Source organism: Neofelis nebulosa, chromosome 7 (assembly GCF_028018385.1).
Source record: "Neofelis nebulosa isolate mNeoNeb1 chromosome 7, mNeoNeb1.pri, whole genome shotgun sequence".
In the NCBI taxonomy this organism is placed as follows: domain Eukaryota; kingdom Metazoa; phylum Chordata; class Mammalia; order Carnivora; family Felidae; genus Neofelis; species Neofelis nebulosa.
This window is the reverse complement of record NC_080788.1, coordinates 91222538-91242060: the sequence shown is the minus strand read 5'-3', so window position 1 is coordinate 91242060 and position 19523 is coordinate 91222538. Positions and strand designations below refer to the sequence as shown.

Genomic DNA, 19523 nt, shown 5'->3' with positions numbered 1-19523 from the left:
ATAAAACTTAAAAAAATTTTATAACTGCTAATTAGTATCATCACTGTTTTCATCCTTCTCTATAGACATGGACACTGGAAGCACTAATCTATAAGCTCATGAAATAGTATCACAGGAATGTGTAAGAAAAGAAAATGATCACTGATATCATGAGATTGTGTGTGTGTGTGTGTGTGTGTGTGTGTGTGTGTGTTTCCAGTGCAGTAAGTATAAAGTAGAGAGGAAAAGATTAAGGAAACAAATTGGTTTGATAAAAAACAAAGATTGAAAGAATAAGGGAGAAACTACAACTCAGAGAAGCAATTTCATCAAAACAAAGATTCCATTGAGAATTATGAATTAAAGAAGAGAAGCCAGGAAGAAAACCAAACAGGAACCAGGGAGAATTACAAATTTATTTGTTTCTGAAAGAACAGTCTCCACTTGCAAATTAAGACCAGTGTGAGATATGATTTGAGGTACTTCTGTTAAAGATGGAGGTTAATAAAAACCAAAAAGCCAGAGTTGGAATTTTGACCTTAGATATGGTGCCATAGAAAGCCATTCTGATTCCTACATTATAAAGCTAATTTAAAACCCAAGATAGGGGTGCCTGAGTGGCTCAATGGGTTCAGTGTGCACACTCTTGATTTCAGCTCAGGTCATGGTCTTACTGTTAGTAAGATGAGGCCCCACATAGGGCTCTGGGCTGTCAGTGAGGAGCCTGCTTGGGATTCTCTACCTTCCTCTCTCTCTGTCCCTTCTCCACTAGCTTGCGTGCTCGCTCTCTCTCTCTCTCTCTCTCTCTCTCTCTCCTCCCCCCCCCCGCACAAAATAAATAAACTTAAAAAAAAAAAAAACAAGATCAAGTCAATTAAACAGTCCACATGATTGGATCAGAGGATAGAATGTTCTGATGATTCAATACAAGAGGAACAAGACAAGAAGAAACATCTTTTTAAATGTCAAAGATCTGGTATTATTAGAATTCTTCTTTGATTTTTTAAACCATTTCAGAATAATAATGAGGAGCCATTTATTTGGGGAAGCACTAGATTTGGGTGATGTTTTCTTTCTCATTTAGTTTTCATTCTTTCCATTTCGTTATATATATATATATATTTTTTAATATACAATTTCTTTCAATTCATGGGTATGTTATTCACAAATATGAGGATCCTGAAAATCTGTCTGCCTCTATATATTCTTCCCCAGGAACATTTCATATAACCCCATTATTAGTGTTTATTCTGGGAAGTTTGAGGAATTCATGGGGATAGCACTGTTGAGATGAAAAGTTCTGGAAAATCATGATGATTTTAGTATATTTTTAAAAAAATCTATAATACCACTGTCCTCTGTACCTTAGAAAATAAGAAAAGTCTGTCTGATTTAAATTAAATTTCTATTAGAGTAGGAAAGCTCACCAACAGTTCACTATGGCAGGGGGAGAAATTTAATCTGAAACTGTTAAACAAGAATAGTTTATAAATAATGAAGACAATTCAGCAGCCATTTTTGTATGATAATTATGTATCAAGTATTATTCAGCTTTGGAGGTAAATGAATACATTGACACTATCTTGGTAAAGCTCATGACTTAATGCAGATCTTCAAGGAGAAGAATAACCAAATATACGTAGACTGCCAAAAAAAAAAAAAGAAACAAGCATCCATACATGTACATACTATCTCAAAAAACAATAATAATGACTCTCATTCTATGTTCCTTCCCATTCTATGTCTCACCCATATGCAGTAACCATGTTCTTGAGTCTCATGATTTCCATTTCCATTATATCATTAATTGTGCCTGTTTATGCATTTATAGTTCATTTATTTGGTTGTATAACATTCCCTTGTACAAATATACCACAATTTTATACATTCACTGCTCTGTCAGTGGACACTTGGATTATTTCTGACTTTTTGCTATTATAAGAAACATAGCCATGAATACTCTTGTCTCCTTATCTGCATTAAGAAGAGCTTCCCTGGAATTATATTCCTATAGTAAAATTATCAGGTTATAAGATAAGTACATATTCAAGTTTGTAGATTGTAATGACAAATTGTTTCACAAAGAGATTGTACCGATTTACCTCTTACCAGCAAAAACTACAAATGTTAGCTTGTATACTCTAACAATTTTATTTATAGATATTTTAGGGTTTGTCAAAATGGTAGACGTGAAATGGTATCTGAATATGTTTTAAATTAGTATTTCTTTTCTTTTAAGTTTATTTATTTTGAGAGAGAGGGAGAGAGGGAGAAACCCAAGCAAGCTCCATGCCGTCAGCACAGAGCCGAATGTGGGGCTCGAACCGTAAGATCATGACCTGAGCCGAAGTCAAGAGCAGGATGCTTAACCGATTGAGCCACCCAGGCACCCCTTAAATTTTTATTTCTTTGATTACTAGTAATAGTGGATTCATTTTTATTGGTTTATTAACCATTCTTATTTCCTCTTCTGGAAAATATCTATTTATGCCCTTCACCCATTTTACAAGATGAATGTGGAGATTTAATTTGTGTATAGAGTTTTCACATTCCTGATACTAATTTTTTGTCAGTTATGTAACATATAGATCTTCAAGTTTATGTTAACAAAGAGAAGCTTATGACTTATCTGTGTTTTATGGAATGTTCAGATTTTTAAAAATCTAATTTAATAGGAGTCACATTTCTCAATATTATTCTGTATGGTTTGCACATTTTTCTCTGTGTATTGATTAAACATTTTCCCTTATATCATCAACAGTTTCCCATTATTTACTTTAAACATGTTTAAAGATTCATTTTTTCACACTTAAATCTTTACTCCAAATGCAGCTGATTTTAGAATACTATAGTCACAAAACTCAAGTATTTTCAGATGTATAATCAATTGTTCCCAAAGCATTATTAATAATCGATTCTTCCCCCCACTTATCTGCAAAGATACTTCTGTTTTGTATAATTTTCATAATTATGTGGATTTGTTTGTAGATTCTTCTGACTTTGACTCTTTTTTGAATATCTCAGTTCTAATGCCACATTACCTGAATTACTCAAGTTATATGAAAATTGTTGCTATTTGATTTGGCCAAGGCCTAAACTTGTTCATTTTTTTAAATCTGTTTTGGCTCTTCTTGATACTTTGTGTTCTACATTAATTTTATAATTGTGTTTGGAACGACATTTAATCTATGGGTCGTCTTTAGAAGAAGGCATCAAAAAGCAACACTAACTCAAAATTCAAAATATTTTCCTGGAGAAAATTATAATCATTAGAGAAATTTTTAAATCCTTTCTTGAAAGACATTAGATAATACACAAACACAAAAAAATAGAAAGATACGCCTAGTTTATAGATAAGATTGTTTTAACATATAGTAGATTTGCAAACTATCCTTCATGTCTCTGCATATCCCCATTTCTACTTCCAATGTTTTTTATGTAATTACTCCAGTTCTCCCTTCAATTCACAAATTCTTCCTTTCATCGTGTCTAATCTGCTGTTCATTGTATTACTAATTTCAAGATTATTATTTTATTATTTCCTGAAGTTTCGTTTGGTTCTTTTCATTTGGTTCTTTTCATGTCACCTAATAACTAATATCATATAACATGTGTTAATATGTTATTACAAATTCCTTTCTATGTATCTACACACACACACACACACACACACACACACACACACACACACTGGTTTTATATTCTGACATCCTTCTAAAATCTGAAAACACTGAGTCTGACTTTTTTTCAATTACTTCTGTTTGGTCATATTGTCTTATTAATAGTGCTTTTCCCCCTTGTATATTTTGTGACATTTTATTATGGATTTATGTTAATAAAATCTTATCTGTGAAATTATTTGAATCCTGTATTTAAGGAGGGTTTCTTTTAGGGAGAAACTATGATTATATCTGCCAGTTGTCTGTAACCACTACCAACCAGGAACTAATTTGAAAATAATTTACAGCTTAAGAATGCATGGAATCAGAAGTATGATACATTCACGTTACAAATCTATCCCATATATGATAGCCACTTTGAGGTTTTGAGTTCTCAGGAGACTATTTACACACTTCCCATAGGTCTAGTGCTATACTCAAGGCAGTAAAGTTTGCTTGTTTTTTCCCCTCTGTGTAGAGCATCTTTTCTCACTTCTCTCATTCACTAAGAATGTCACTCTCCAGGACTTTGGCTCTAGAGAGTCATCTCCTATGAGTTACCGCATCTGATGCATACCCTGACTGTCTACCATATGTACCCATCTAAAACAAGAAAGTTCAAAATCTTTCTGAGAGCAACTAACAAGTTTGTAAGTTGCCTACCTCTCTAGGTTTCTTTTTTTTTTTTTTAATTTGAAAGTAGTCGTTTATCAACTGACCAGATTACAAAAATAATCATGGTGGATACCTTAGTTCATTCTTCTAATAAGCCTATTGATCTGGTCTTCCCTGTTGCCAGCATCTCCACCTTCTACAAAATGGGTGGTCTTCTTCTTCATTCCCCCTCGTGGAGAAGATAACTTGACGGGCCATAAAAAGTTGCTTGCTTCTTTGAAACGTTTTCCAACAGTGTAGATCTCATGAATCAGATCCTCCATGCAGATGATGCCATATTTACCAAGAGATCGAGCGATCAATGTGTTATCAGGGCAATTCGCTTCTTGTTGATTTTGCCATAACCACGCTTGTAGATCAATTCATTCACTGACTTCAGGTTTGGGTACCCCCATGCGATATATGGTTCCACAATCCTTAGCATGTTAACTGAAGCCTTGTTGAGCTTAACAAAGGTGCCGTTGAAGATCTGGCGAAGGCGAAGAAGCTGCAACACCTTTCGAACCTTTGGGCTCACACCATTGATACCTCGGATCCTGATGACAAATGCCAATTTGTGTTCTGCAGGTACGTAGAAGTTGCCAGCTTTTCTTGCCATTCTAGCCATTCGAATCTCAGTTCTGTACATCTGCCTGTATTCCTTGTGGTAATGCTTAGCTTTTTCATAAATAAGCTTCCTCCTTGCCTTTCGAAGCATTTTTTGGGCAAATTTCTTTCTCAGACGCTTGATCTTCAACTCTGCGAAATTCCTTCGCTTTTTCTTGAGAGTTTCTGGCACAGCAGGAACCTTCTTTTTCTTCTCTTCTGCACCCTCCATGGTTCCAGCCGGAAAAAGAGCTAGGTTTCTATTTTCAACTTCATTTATGCTTCTGTCAGTATTCATGCATTTCCTGCAAGACGTGTGTGTGTGTGCGCGCGCGCGCGCGCGCGCGCGTGTGTGTGTGTGTGTGTGTGTGATATTTAACTAACTAGTGTTCTTATTTACACTAAGATACTTGTTCAGGATGTCAGATCTTCCCTTCTCTCAGAGACAAACTCATAAACAAAGTTTAAATATACACTTCCAAATGTTATTTTTTGAGTAACTTTTAGAATTAAGAGCCATTAAATTATAGATCATTAAATGTAACAAATTTAAAAATGCATCTTATGCAACACTATTGTCTTGATATGAACTACTGTTACCTTCATAAAATGGTTTGATGTTGTTACTGTAAACACATTTGCATTAACAGGAAACCCTCTATGGAGCACATATTTAACAGAACCACATTAGCTATTTCAAAAAAGATTTAGAAAATTTATGCTAAATGTTTTCTATGACTTTGCCCTGAGGTAATTTTCATAACCGATGATGCAAGAATATGCCATCTATGAAACTTGATTAACCTTAGTTTTTTTCAGTGATTGTAAACTAAGACAACTGGTCAGGATCTAGAATTACTTCATACTAATATGTTGATATTAGTATCAATAATATATTGATACTTATATATTAATTTTAATATAAAACTAATATATTAATACTTCCATGTAATTTTGTATTGGGGTGCAGAAATAACTCATCTAATGTATTTATATCCTTACTTTAAAAATGTTTTGCCCAAAAACAATCTTATCTATAGTCTTTAAAGTTGCAAATTAGGCAATGTATTTTTTTTAAAGAACTATGTATTCTCTTGTTACATTTGAGTTTAGAATAGATAAAATTTATATGTAACACTTCAGTTAATCTATCCCCCCCCCCCTCCCGAGGAGAAAGAAATCTGAACTCAGACCCTGAGTTTCAGTATTACAATTTGTTTGGTCTTACTTTTTGTTTCTTTGGTTGTTGTTTCTTTGGGCATCCTTACATCTAACAATAAAGTCACTTAGGCCAGAATATGCCATATTTTCCTCCAAATCTTTATATTAGATATATTTATATTTTCATATTTAGGTAAAATTGAAACAAATCTACTTAATGTTTCCAAAATAATCTTATATTTTCTTTTAATTTTCACACTATATTATTTGGATTTTCTGAATACATATTTTGAAAATAATTAAATTTCAAACAAATACAAACTAAATAAAGATGGATGGCATACAGGGACATTCCTGCTTACAAAAGAAAATCCCAACCCCATAGTTAATGCTATACAGAGGCTGGAAGGTGAGATTTTTAATAGGCATAAAACACTCCTTTTACATATTTTAGGAACCATTCAAAGCAAAATATGGTAAGGAGAATTCATAAATGGGAAAATCAATATAAGTATCAGCCTGTCAATATGGTTGTTTCAGAAACAATGTGAAAAATGAAGAGTAATTTCAAGTTCTACTCCTCAGAAACCCAATGAGATTCCAGGACTGTGTTCAAAAATATACAAGAAGAATCTGGATTATCTAATGTTTAGCAATGTTAAGCATTTAATGTTTAAGGAAGACTACTGAGGTCTAACTAAAAGTACTTAGGAAGCAAAAAAAAAAAATGAGTTATACTAGACAAATTTGGGGTAACTTAAGAATAGTGGTACTGAACAAGCAATTGAGCCAACCAATTTAAAAACATACTGATTATATTCGGAGGGTGTCAGGAAACCAAAATTTTGAAAATATGTAAGTAATATAAAAGAATCAAGCTTTTATCCTGCTCTTCCTTTACATGAACTATACCTAAGTATAACAGATACTTGATGAGAGTTTTACTTTCTAGATTTTCAGCTAATAGATGAAGAAAGAATGATAAGCCTAGAATATCACCACTTTGCAAACCATAATAAAATAACGAATCTCAGCAGTGATCAACAAGTCGTTAGCGAACAGCTAATGGATAACTATATACACATATAACAGATGTGTCAAGTTCTCAATACCTGAGAGCTCATACTTGAGAGAAACCCAGATATCATTACCTCCTGATAGAAAACAATTGGAAATACACAGCACAATCAACAAAGAATACTAGTCAAGAAAAAAAAAAAAAGTGGATTTAAATCTTATCTACCCTCTATATCTAACCATCAGTCGACATGAAATACAGTCAACAGAAAATATGTAAAAAAGCAGTAGTCAGTAAAACCATAAGATAGAGTTCTATAAAATACAAAATAGCCTAGCATCTTCAATTAATTCATTGCAAGGAGGGAAAAAAAAAAAAAGAACGAGAATTCATAGATTCAAAGATACCTGAGAAACATCAACTCATTGCACTTTTGGTAACACCTCTGGACCTTAATTATAAGAAACCAATCATGAAAAGAATGTTATGAAGCAAATATGGAAATCTGAACACTGATTAGCTATTTGATTATAGAAAGAAGTAATCGTATGTTTTTAGGTGTGATAAGAGTATTGACAGTGTGTTAAAACAAACATTTCCTAACTTTAATTTTTTTTAAAAATTCCATAACTGTTAACAATGCACGCTCAAACATTTACAGATGATATAATATGATGTGAGGGGTTTGTTTTAAAATAATTTGAATTGTACAATGAGGTTATTAGCTAGATGAATGAAATAAGATGGGCTATTTGGTGATCATTATGGAAGCTGGGTGATGTGTACGTGGGGGTCTATTACACTGTTCTAATTTTTAAAATGGAAGCTTGAAATTTCCTGTAATAAAAATTGTAAAGTTATTTAAAATGTAATGTAAGACAACCCTTATTAGGGATGTTTATCTCCAAAACAACTTCATTAATAGTGAGAAACAAGTACTGATACAAAATGTTTTACTATCTCATTCTCTGCATAATTGATGGTCTTTTTTTTAATGTCAACAATTGATTTTGATAATGTAACTATATATTTTGTATTGGTGTGTATATATGTCACCTTATTTATTGCTCAAAACAGTTCACACATGTGATATTTAAACATTAGTAGATGTTTAGTATCTGAATACCTATGAATTTGGCAAAGAGCCACCCAATTAGCCATTTGGGGGGAGTAAACTTCTGTAAAGAGACAGACAATTGAATTCTAGGCTTTATGGCAATACGATCTCTACCACAATGACTCACCTCTGCCCATGTAGCACAAAAGCAGCCATAGATGGTGTGCAGATTGATGGCATGACCAGGTTCCAATAAAACATGCTTTACGAAAATAAGCAGTGGGCTGGATTTGGCCCATGAACATTCGTTTTCCAACCTCAGATAATTATGTATGATACTCAACATACTTCAAATCGGTATGTTGTTGACAAAAGAATAGGAAAAAGACAAGAAAAGGAAGTCTAAAAAGAGATCTCAATACATATGAAAATGGAATAGATGACAAGGGTGCTATTTTTGTTCAGTAAGAAAAAGGTTATAAATTTCATCATTTTAATCAATAGTGGTAACAAACTTAATATCCATTAAGAAAAAAGATAATCTTGACCCTTAGCCACATTATTTAGGAAAGTATGTCCAGATTGATTAAATATTTAAAACATGCAGAATAAAGCAATAATAGTCTTAGAAAAACTTTATCTGATCATGTACATTCAGTGATTGAGGAAGTGTTCTAACCAACACAGAAACCTTAGAAAAAAAGGACATATTGACTATATGAAAATTAAAACTTTTATGCGATATTTCATAAACAAAGTTAATATATGAATGATATACGTTGCTTAATATTTGCAATGATGGCATCAGGGAATTACCTCAAATTTAATGGAAAAGACAATCCAAAGCAATATAAGAAAGAATATGGTTGGCAGAGTATGCCTGTGGCTTCCTAATATGTATGTTTGCCTTTCTTCGTAGTAACAGAAACCTGCTGTTAAGCCAGGTATTCTGCCAACACTATAAAATATCATATTTCACAACCTATATTATAACTCCATGCAGCAGCATCCACCTTCTAGCCAATGTAACACAGGCAGGAAAAGCGAATATGTGCATTTAAGGAAGATTTATTTTAAAGGGAGGGAGCAAGCACTAATTCCTCTTCTTACGTCCAAGTGTCTCGAATTTAACAGCTAAAGTTCCAGCCTGTGATAGTGGACCAAGTCAAATATTTGCCAAGCAGGGTACAGCACCAAATGGACCCAGAACCCAGGTCACAGCAGAAAGCCACCAATACTTGCACTGCCTACTTGTAGATTTCTTTTATAACAAAGAGAATCAACCTTCAATATGGTTCAATGCACTACCATTTTAATGTGGCTGAAGCTAGCTCTAATGAACAATAAGAACACAATTCATATAAAAGAAAAATGAATAACCAATAAACACATGAAAAGATGCTCAAACGATAGTGAGATATTAGATAACATCCATCAGTCTGACAGAAATTTAAACAATTAATAACAAGAGCACTGGGTGTTGTATGGAAGCCAATTTGACAATAAATTTCATATTAAAAAAAAAAGAAGAAGAGCAGATGGCCTGGATATGAGGGGACACTCACATATTGCTACAGAACTGTAAATTTTGATGGCATTTTTCAGAAATTAAATGGATAATATTCATTGAATTTTTGACCCAAAAAGTGTTCTTGAAATGCACCTCATTCAAGGGGGAAAAAGAGAATTTAAAGATCCATGGACAACAATCATATATTTTATGTTGCATGATTTTAGTGGTAAAAATCAGCAGAATCAATGTGATATCAATAAATGATATCAATGAGTATATGAATGAACCAACTACTACCAGATTTATTATGAAGGAATTACAATAAATAAATTGGAGGTATGCTAGTTGATGTGGCAGGATTTCCATAAAGTATGCTTAAAAAATGAATGTGTATAATGTGAACCCAGGCTCATAAAAGCTAACAGTGATAACTTACATGCATAAGTATGGGGTTTGTGTATGTTTGATATAATGGAAAAAATTGTATTGCAGAATACAGAACAAAAGACACATGTATAGACTGTGTAACTATCATTTATTATAAATATGTAAACCCCATACATATCATATATATTATATGTAAGCATGATGAGACAGATAACATTATAAGCATATTGCCAAGGATTACTTAGCGTAGGGATAGAGTCTGATGTGGATAAAAAGGAGTGAAGCTAAGGAAATAAGAAAGAGAAAGCTTTATCTCACTTGAAAAAGGTCTATACAATTGTTTCAAAATACTATCATTGTGTGTGTGTGTGTGTGCATGGGCGTGTGAGGGGGCGGGGAGAGAGACGGAGAGAGAGAGAGAGAGAGAGAGAGAGAGAGAGAGAGAGAGAGAGAGAGAGAGAGAATGGTGTAGGAATGAATAATCACCAAAATACTAATGGCCATTTTAGACGACTACTAAAGATATTTTCTAATACAAAATAATATGTATTATTTTCACGTAAGATCTTTAACCACAAATTGTATTAGTTTCATTTGTAACAATTTAAAAATTGCATTAGTTACCTCAAAAATTTTCACAATGTGGAAGAAGAAACTTTGAAAACCGGAAGCTATGAGGACATCAATATTTATGTACATTAGAATCTTCCCAGTCTCCAGGAAATGCAGCTACTGAGAGGAGTGTGTTATGCTGGTCTGTTTTGATATTTATTTATTTATTTATTTATTTATTTATTTATTTATTTATTTTTACGTTTTAACTGAATAGATTCTGAGGCTCATTTGCAATTATATTAGTAAATTTATACAAAAAATGGTTATATTCTCCTTTTGAAAAAATGGTATGTTAGTACTTTAAAATGTTTCCAGACACAAACAAGAGAAGTAGCCAAACCACATAATAATTTATCCTTATAATTAATAGATGAAGCATACAGCTGGCTGCCCTGCTTACATCATTTCATAGGTCACATGAGATATAACAAAGTATATCTTAGATTTATCCTTCATTAAGAGCATTTAAGTCATGAGCAGATAGAATCCAGAAACCTAATTACTTACAATAAGCTTATTTCCCCGGAGATATACCATATATTCCAGCTAACATAATAGGTATCTTCTTTATTTCCTCTCCCAAAATATTTTTAGAAAGGCATTTACTCCCTGTTGAGTGCAAACCAAGGAGCTGCTCAGAGAGTGGCATGATCCTTCATACTTCATGGTGGCTATGACATTTGAAAATCAGCCAAGGAAGTGAGTTGTTACAAAGAAACTTGTCTTAAATACTGACAACAGATAAAAGCAGAAGAACTATCTGCAAACCTAAAAAACAAGCTTACAAATTAATAACAAATTTGTTCTAAAAAAAGTATAAAAGAGGGGCGCCTGGGTGGCTCAGTTGGTTAAGCACCCTACTCTCGATTCCAGCTCAGTTCATGATCTCACGGTTTGTGAGTTCAAGCCCTGCATTGGGCTCTCTGCTGTCAGCATGGAACCTGCTTTGAGTTCTCTATCCCTGTTTCTCTCTGCCCCTACCCTGCTCATGCACTCTCTCCTTCTCTGTCTCAAAAATAATCATTTTTTTAAAAGTACAAAGGATAAAAAATACCCTAGCAATGGATATAATCAGTAACAATATATTTTGGACATGAGGATAAGGAAAATGATGTTAAGCAAGTAATTAGTCTAGAAAATGGATGTGAAATTCTCATTGGAGGCTCGGTACAAGCAATATGGTACCTGTCATAAAGTACTGAGGAGATGAGACAATGTGAGGGAAAGGAGAGAAAGAGAAATCATATGGCTACCCTGGGAGTTTAAAATAATTCCCCAAACTACACCTGTGGCTGATGCCATCTAAACATGGCCTCTGTATATAGAGAATAAGATAGCACTCTTTAATTAAAAAATAAGATAAAATCCAGTAGTCATTTGGAAAAGTCTATTTTGGCCACTGTTGGCCCACAGACTTTTAAAAATATACTGCCCTTGATTTCTTGTGGAGATATTATCTCCTTGAACCTAGAAATATAGAGGTCATATTCTCAGAGTAGGAAGTTCTGGGGTAAATAATGGAGCTAACTAGTTTGCAGTGATAAGCAAATCAGACCCAGTGTTTTGAGAACCTCTCCACCTATACACTGTGCTTCACATTATCATGAGTATTAAGTCCTATTAAAAAAATTCCCTCAAAAATGTCCCACTAAAAAACTAAAAGTTAAGTGATTTCCCCTAGTAATACTTGTATAATAGGGATTTTTGGAAACACTTCAACCTTAAAATAAGACTGGGCCCATAACAGGTAACACCACTGAGGTGACAATACTTTGCAAGGCTGGGGAAATTTTCTTCAGAAAACTGTTTATGCTCTGAATCAGTATCCAATTGTGGGGGATAAGCTTGGGAATCCCTTGGGCTTACACCAATGGCTTAACAAGGCATAAAGAAATACAAATTCATAAAATGCTCACACCTGAGTTTGGGTAAACCAGACTGGTACCCCAAGAATAGGGGGGTGCAAGGCACCCCTAGAATAGTGAGGCACAAAGGTGCCAGGAATAGGGAGGTGCAAAGGCACCCCAAAATAGAGAGGGGGTGCAGAGCCCTCAGAATAGAGAGGGAAAGGCAAAGGCCTAAAATAGGAACAGGCACATAGGGGCCCAATACATAGGTATATGAAATAAACAAGATTAGATATTCAGGGTGGAAGCACCCCAAATTTAGTACCATAGCAGAAAAGCTGCTTTCACAGGAGGATAGGGCCAGGTTAGGTAAATTGGTGAAGTGGACTATAGACCACTGTGCTGTAGGCAAAGCAGCCCAGAGTGGAGATGGTTAACAAAAGAAAAGGTGCCTTATTAACCCTGAGGTTATCCCCCCTATCTTCCTTATTCCCTAGGCTAGCAAAGATTAATAGGCACAGATCCTCCTATCTGCTGTTAACAACCATCTCCTCATCTGCCTGGCACCAGGATTTTGTTTTATATTGACCCAAACCCCAAACACTGTGTATCTTCAAAATCCCCCTCTCCCTCACATCCTGCTCTTTTGCTAGACAAGACAGAACTTTAGACCCAGAGTCTACAACATCCAATAAGTCCAGGAATCAAGGGGTGGAAATACAGGTGGCACTAATCACCATTACCCCTAGTGACTCACTAGCAAAATTTTTGATTCCTGTTCCCATGACTTTATGCTCTGCTGGCCTAGAGATCTTAGTTTCAGAGAAAGAAATGCTTCCACCATGAGACACAACAATGATTCCATCGAACTGGAAGTTAAGACTGTCACCTGTCCATTTTGGGCTCCTCATGCTTCTGAATCAACAAGCAAGGAAGGAACTTAAAGTGCTGGCTAGAGTGATTGATACTGAATACCAAAGGTGAAATTGGACTACTATTCTACAAGGGAGGTAAGGAAGAGTATGTATGGAATATAGGGGATGCCTTAGGTATCTCTTAGTATTACCATGACCTCATGATATGACCATGACCTCAGGTCATGATCTCATGGTTTTGTGAGTTCATGCCCCACATCACGCTCTGTGCTAATGGTGTGGAGCCTGCTTGGGATTCTCCCTCTCCCTCTCTCTGCTCCTCCCCTGCTCACGCTGTCTCTATCTCTCTCAAAATAAATTAATAAACTTAAAAAAAAGTGACTATAAAAAGAAGTGTACAAGCATGTAACTTGTTACAGAAATAGGGATTGCACTCGTGATTAGTGTTTTCTCCTTATTTTTTATGTTTATATGTACCTATACAAATATTAGGCAAATGACTCTGGTTGTTCTCTTTCCTGTTTTTTTTTTTTTCTTTTCTTTCTTATTCCCTTATGACATGACAAAAGTTATATGGACTTTATATCAGTATTTAAGTATTGCTAATTTCAAATCATAGCATTTGATTATCAAAAGAATAAACATTCAAAGATTCTATGTGGAAGGGATTAGTGTTTTCAGTTATACACAAAATAGTTGTATCATGTTTGGTGAAATTATGACCTTGTTATTGGTTTTGCTTGGAGATTAAATATGCTTTATGGAGATGCGTACAGATGTCCAATTGACAAGGGGTGGATTTGTGATGGTTAATTTTATGTGTCTACTTGACTAAGCTAAGGAATGCTCAGAGACCTGGTAAAACATTATTTCTGAGTATGTCTGCAAGGCTGTTTCTAGAAGAGATTAGCATTTGAACTGGTAAACTGAGTAAAGCAAATGGCCCTCCCCAATGTGATTGGATATCACGCAATCCATTGAGAACCCAAGTAGAACAAAAATGTAGAATAAGGCAAATTCCATCTCTGCTTAAACTAATAAATCCATCTTCTCCTGCCCCAAGACATTCGTGCTCCTAATTCTTGGGCTCTGAGACTTCAATCAATAATTATACTATCAGCCCCTCAATTCTCAGGTCTTTGGATTCAGACTGAATTATACTAGCAGCTTTCCTGGTTCTACAGCTTGCAGTCAGCAGATTGTGTGACTTCTTGGGTTCCTTAACCACATGAACCATTATCTATAATAAAATCTCCTCTTATACATATTTCTATTTCTGTATATATCCTATTGGTTATTTTTCTCTGGAGAACCCTGACCAATACGCAATTGGGCCTTAAAATAGGGGCACCTGGGTGGCTCATTTGGTTAAGCGTCTGACTCTTGATTTTGGCTCAGGTCATGAGCTCATGGGTTCATGAGTTCAAGCTTCACATCGTGCAGAGTGCTTGGGATTCTCTCTTTCCTCTCTCTATATGACTTCTCCTTCTCTCTCTTTCTCTCTCTCTCAATAAACAATTTAAAAAAATAATTGGTCCCATGACAAATCAAAATTCAGAAATTTAATAGTTTAATGTACTATGACTTTCAGCAGATAGGAAAGTGTTTCTAATCATGAACAAGTAAATACTTCTGAAAACTAATTTAAGCAGCACAAAAATTACCTCAGATTTAAACGGAATCTCAACATGGCTACCTAAAACATTTGGAGGCTGACTTCCAGGAAGAATCTCCTAACATAAAGAGGTGCTAGACCTTACAAATGCCTGGATTGGAAAGGTAGAGGATTAAAAATAAAACACTTTCTATGAAGAGGAATCTTTTCATTCATAGAATTATGGTGAAAAGAAAACCGCCTCCAACTCAGGTGATACTAATCTAGCTCTGAAGACCAGATACACTGATTAAAATGTCAACCAGAAATGCATTATCTTGGGGGTCAACTTGATGTCAAAGTGTCTTCTCAATGTGATGAAATGCACCTCAGAACCCAGTGCTACAGGATCATTTATGCATTATGCAGCTTTGGAGCTGAACATGCCTGATGTTCCATTTTCCCACATCCAACTGAATCATCTACTGCCCATAATTATGAGCTCCCACTACTTCCAGGGAAAAAGGATGAATTAAATATTAAGGCTGGTTCCCAGAAGAGCCGTATTTGGAAATACTGCACTTCCCACATATAATGAAAGAAAGAAAAAGATATTCAATCACTTACAACCCTAAAGAATGAAGTAATGCTATTATCAATATTTAGGCTAATTCTAAGTATAGGCTAAGGAGGGAATAAAAATGAAAGTTTGTCTCTAGGAGAGTCAAATCTGAAAATGCCACCAATTCTCATATATTAAAATATTAAAAATATTTGCATTCCTTTCTGGTCCCAGAGAATGGATTAGTATCAATCATCCAACTTAAGTAATTCAGGGGTGTGCAAAATTAAGTTATAGTCTTAATTCAGGTATATTCTTTTTCTCCTACTTCAAAAACTTGGAACTAAGCAGAGGAGAAAGCACTTTGATGTGAAAACACCCTGCATTTATACACAAAGCGTTCATTCAGGTAAGAGTTGAGTATTCTGGAAAGTCAGAGGGGCTTATATATTGTGTGAAGTATTTTTTGCAAGGTAGAGAATATATTCCACCCATTTTAATTAAGAAACCAAAATACATGAAGGTTAAAGTCCTCCAAAGGAAAAAAAAAATTACACTATCAGGGTGTGATTTAAAAAAAAAAGGCAGACATAATAATACTAATAAAACACTTTGACATCTATTGTACCACCTGCCAATACCATCTTAGAGACTGAAGTGTACTGATTTCCAAGGGCTTTTACAATGAAATGATCATCAAATCTGGGGCATTTACTCTGGGAAAAGTGCACAGCATTCTAGACAAGTATTTATAAATAGTCATTCTCCCAAAGGAAAGAGGACAAGGAGCAAAAACTGCAGCCCTTTTAAAAAGGAAAACACTTTAGCCGGGAAAGAGCATTGTCTTACTGCCATTGCTCTGAAGGCCATTCTGTTTAATGGGGAAAATAAAATGTACTCAAAAAGAACACTGAGAAAACTGGTCAAATAGACAGTAATTAATGCTATTTTTTAAAAGCAGGAAATATTTTGATTCAATGGACATGGAGAATAATTTGATTTTTCAAGAAAAAAAAAAGGAAAAAGTCCAATGCTAGATTGTAGAAAAGTTTTCTTCTAAGGAGACATTTTTTTTTTTTTTTAACAATATTACTTTTTTTTTTTTTTCCAACGTTTTTTTATTTATTTTTGGGACAGAGAGAGACAGAGCATGAACGGGGGAGGGGCAGAGAGAGAGGGAGACACAGAATCGGAAACAGGCTCCAGGCTCCGAGCCATCAGCCCAGAGCCTGAACGCGGGGCTCGAACTCACGGACCGCGAGATCGTGACCTGGCTGAAGTCGGACGCTTAACCGACTGCGCCACCCAGGCGCCCCTAAGGAGACATTTTTGAGGCAACATTAATTATCTTAAATTTCCTCTAACATAATCACATGGTATGTAAGTCGACTCATCATCGAATATCACTACCCATCATCTACATTAAAAAGATTGGGAGATGGGCTCCTGGGTGGCTCAGTCAGTCGAGCATCCTACATGGGCTCAGGTCATGATCTCACTGTTCATCAGTTTGAGCCCACATAGGGCTTTGTGCTGACAGTTCAATGCCTGGAGCCTGCTTCGGATTCTGTTTCCATCTCTCTGCCCCTCCCCTGCTTGCTCTCTCTCTCTCTCTCAAATATAAAATAAAACATAACTTTTTTTTAAAGATTGGAAGAAATTAAGTTAATTAAAATAATGACAATATTTAATTGCTAATTAAGCAACTATATTCCATTTGTGGATAAATATAGACATCATCATCAGCCTTTGATGGCTACACTGAAGTCTTAAAATATTCCTAATTTTTAAATTTGGATTTTCATTTCTTTCTTCTTGAAGTCTTACCAGGACATCTAAGAGGATCTTCTAATAATTAAATCAGACACCAGAATTTGACAGTGATACAAGAGTACCATGGTTTGAAGAGCTAGCTGGATTACTTAAAGCACATAATAATATACTTTGAACTACTTCAGCTTGAGAGAAGGAGGCTGTTTCACCAAGTTCTTTCTGTGTCTCAACTGAGAAATAGAAAATGTATACATTTAAATAGTATTGTATATACATCGGTTTCCAGGGAGTAGAGTGAGAATTAACGTGATTAGGCTTGTAAAATATTCCTGAGCCCTTAAATAGAAACTGGACTTTTTATAATCAGGATTTTAGTTAAGTATTGTGCCAATGTGTTCATATTGACTTAATTCAGAAGTGTAGGTTGTCTGTGAGATGTTGGATTTACTGTTTGATCATTCTCCTGCCAGCACCCCCAACCAACTCTATCTTCATCCTGGTGAGTCACTTTGCCACCTTCACCTCTGGGGGCCTCTCATCTTTCTTCTGATTTTTTGCTATCATTCTTGTGAGCTACACCTGGAATTCTTACTGTGTACTCGCATTTGAGTCAGCTTTGTCTCTTTTGATGACATTTCAAATCAACTGAGTCCTTTTACCACCAAATTTTTATCACCTTCCATCTCCACTTTTTTGCATTAGCAGAAACTTGGCATTTCCCACACATCAACAGCCATCTTGCCCAAGTGCTCATTACAAAAAGGCCATATTGTCTCTGTTGGCTCCTGATTATGTGTGAAAATGTAGTGAGGGCATACTTTCTGTTAGACAGGTCACTTTTCATTTGAAATACTGGCAGTAGAGCAAGAACAGACTCTCTGCACCACTTTGAGGAAGTTACCTTTCTTGACCTGTGGTGTCTTCATTGGTAAAGTAGACAAGACCTCAATTTTTCTAGGCTTCACTGACTTGTGTTTACAGATGGAGTCCTGACAATAATCATTACCAAGATTTCATTTAAATTCTCACTCCTCTGCTCCCATAACATCTTTATCAATCTACCATATCAGTACAGAATCTTCACAAATCCTACATCTACTCCTGGGCAAGACTTATCTCCCTGCCATTGTCACTGCTCTGTGTGGTTCTGTTTCAGTGAACTGCTTGGCTAGGGATCACCTACCTTAAGGTGGGAGGCTTGTTAAACTGCAGTTTATGAATCAGTAGATCTGGGGTGGGGCTTGAGGTCCTGCATTTCTGAAATGTTCCCAGATGCTGCTGCTGGCCCATGGGCTAAATCTGAGAGGTCACAGACTTTCAGATTAGTGTGCTAAACTCAATTTTCCTTTGCTATGATACTATTACCATTGTCTTGAGCCTTTCCCAATAATGAACTGTCTGTGTCAAAAGAATTGAGGGAATTTACCTCTCCATCACATTACTCATTTCCCTAAGTATTACACCATTACTTAGGTATAATGCAACAATAAATCCATGCAGCTGAACTGGGAAAATTTTCCATCTAACACATCAGAAACTCCCATTTGGTAACTAATGGTTTTGTTTTTTGGTTTTTTTGTTTTTTTTCCTTTTAAATGGTTTATTTATTTATTTATTCATTTATTTTATAATTTAACTTTATTTTTTATTTTTTAAAATTTACATCCAAATTAGTATATACTGAAGCACTGATTTCAGAAGTAGATTCCTTAATGCCCCTTACCCATTTAGCCCATCCCCCCTCCCAAAACCCCTCCAGCAACCCTCAGTTTGTTCTCCATATTTATGAGTCTCTTCTGTTTTGTCCCCCTCCCTGTTTTTATATTATTTTTGTTTCCCTTCCCTTATGTTCATTTGTTTTGTCTCTTAAAGTCCTCATATGAGTTAAGCCATATGATTTTTGTCTTTCTCTGACTAATTTCACTTAGTATAATACCCTCCAGTTCCATCCACATAGTTGCAAATGGCAAGATTTCATTCTTTTTGATTGCTGAGTAATACTCCATTGTATATATATACCACATCTTCTTTATCCATTCAACCACTGAGGGACATTTGGGTTCTTTCCATACTTTGGCTATTGTTGATAGTGCTGCTATAAACATAGGGGTGCATGTGTCCCTTCGAAACAGCACACCTGTATGCCGTGGATAAATTCCTAGTAGTGAAATTGCTGGGTCATAGGGTAGTTCTATTTTTAGTTTTTTGAGGAACCTCCATACT

The 19523-nt window shown here is 35.2% G+C and overlaps 1 protein-coding gene and 1 pseudogene across 6 annotated transcripts in view; both read right to left on the bottom strand.

Annotated features, from left to right (window-relative positions):
• The window catches only part of LRFN5 (leucine rich repeat and fibronectin type III domain containing 5), a 251687-nt gene that overhangs the window by 151257 nt on the left and 80907 nt on the right, over positions 1-19523 (bottom strand). The gene's annotated exons all lie outside the window — the stretch shown is intronic.
• LOC131517143 (large ribosomal subunit protein uL30-like) lies at positions 4311-5158 on the bottom strand (annotated as a pseudogene).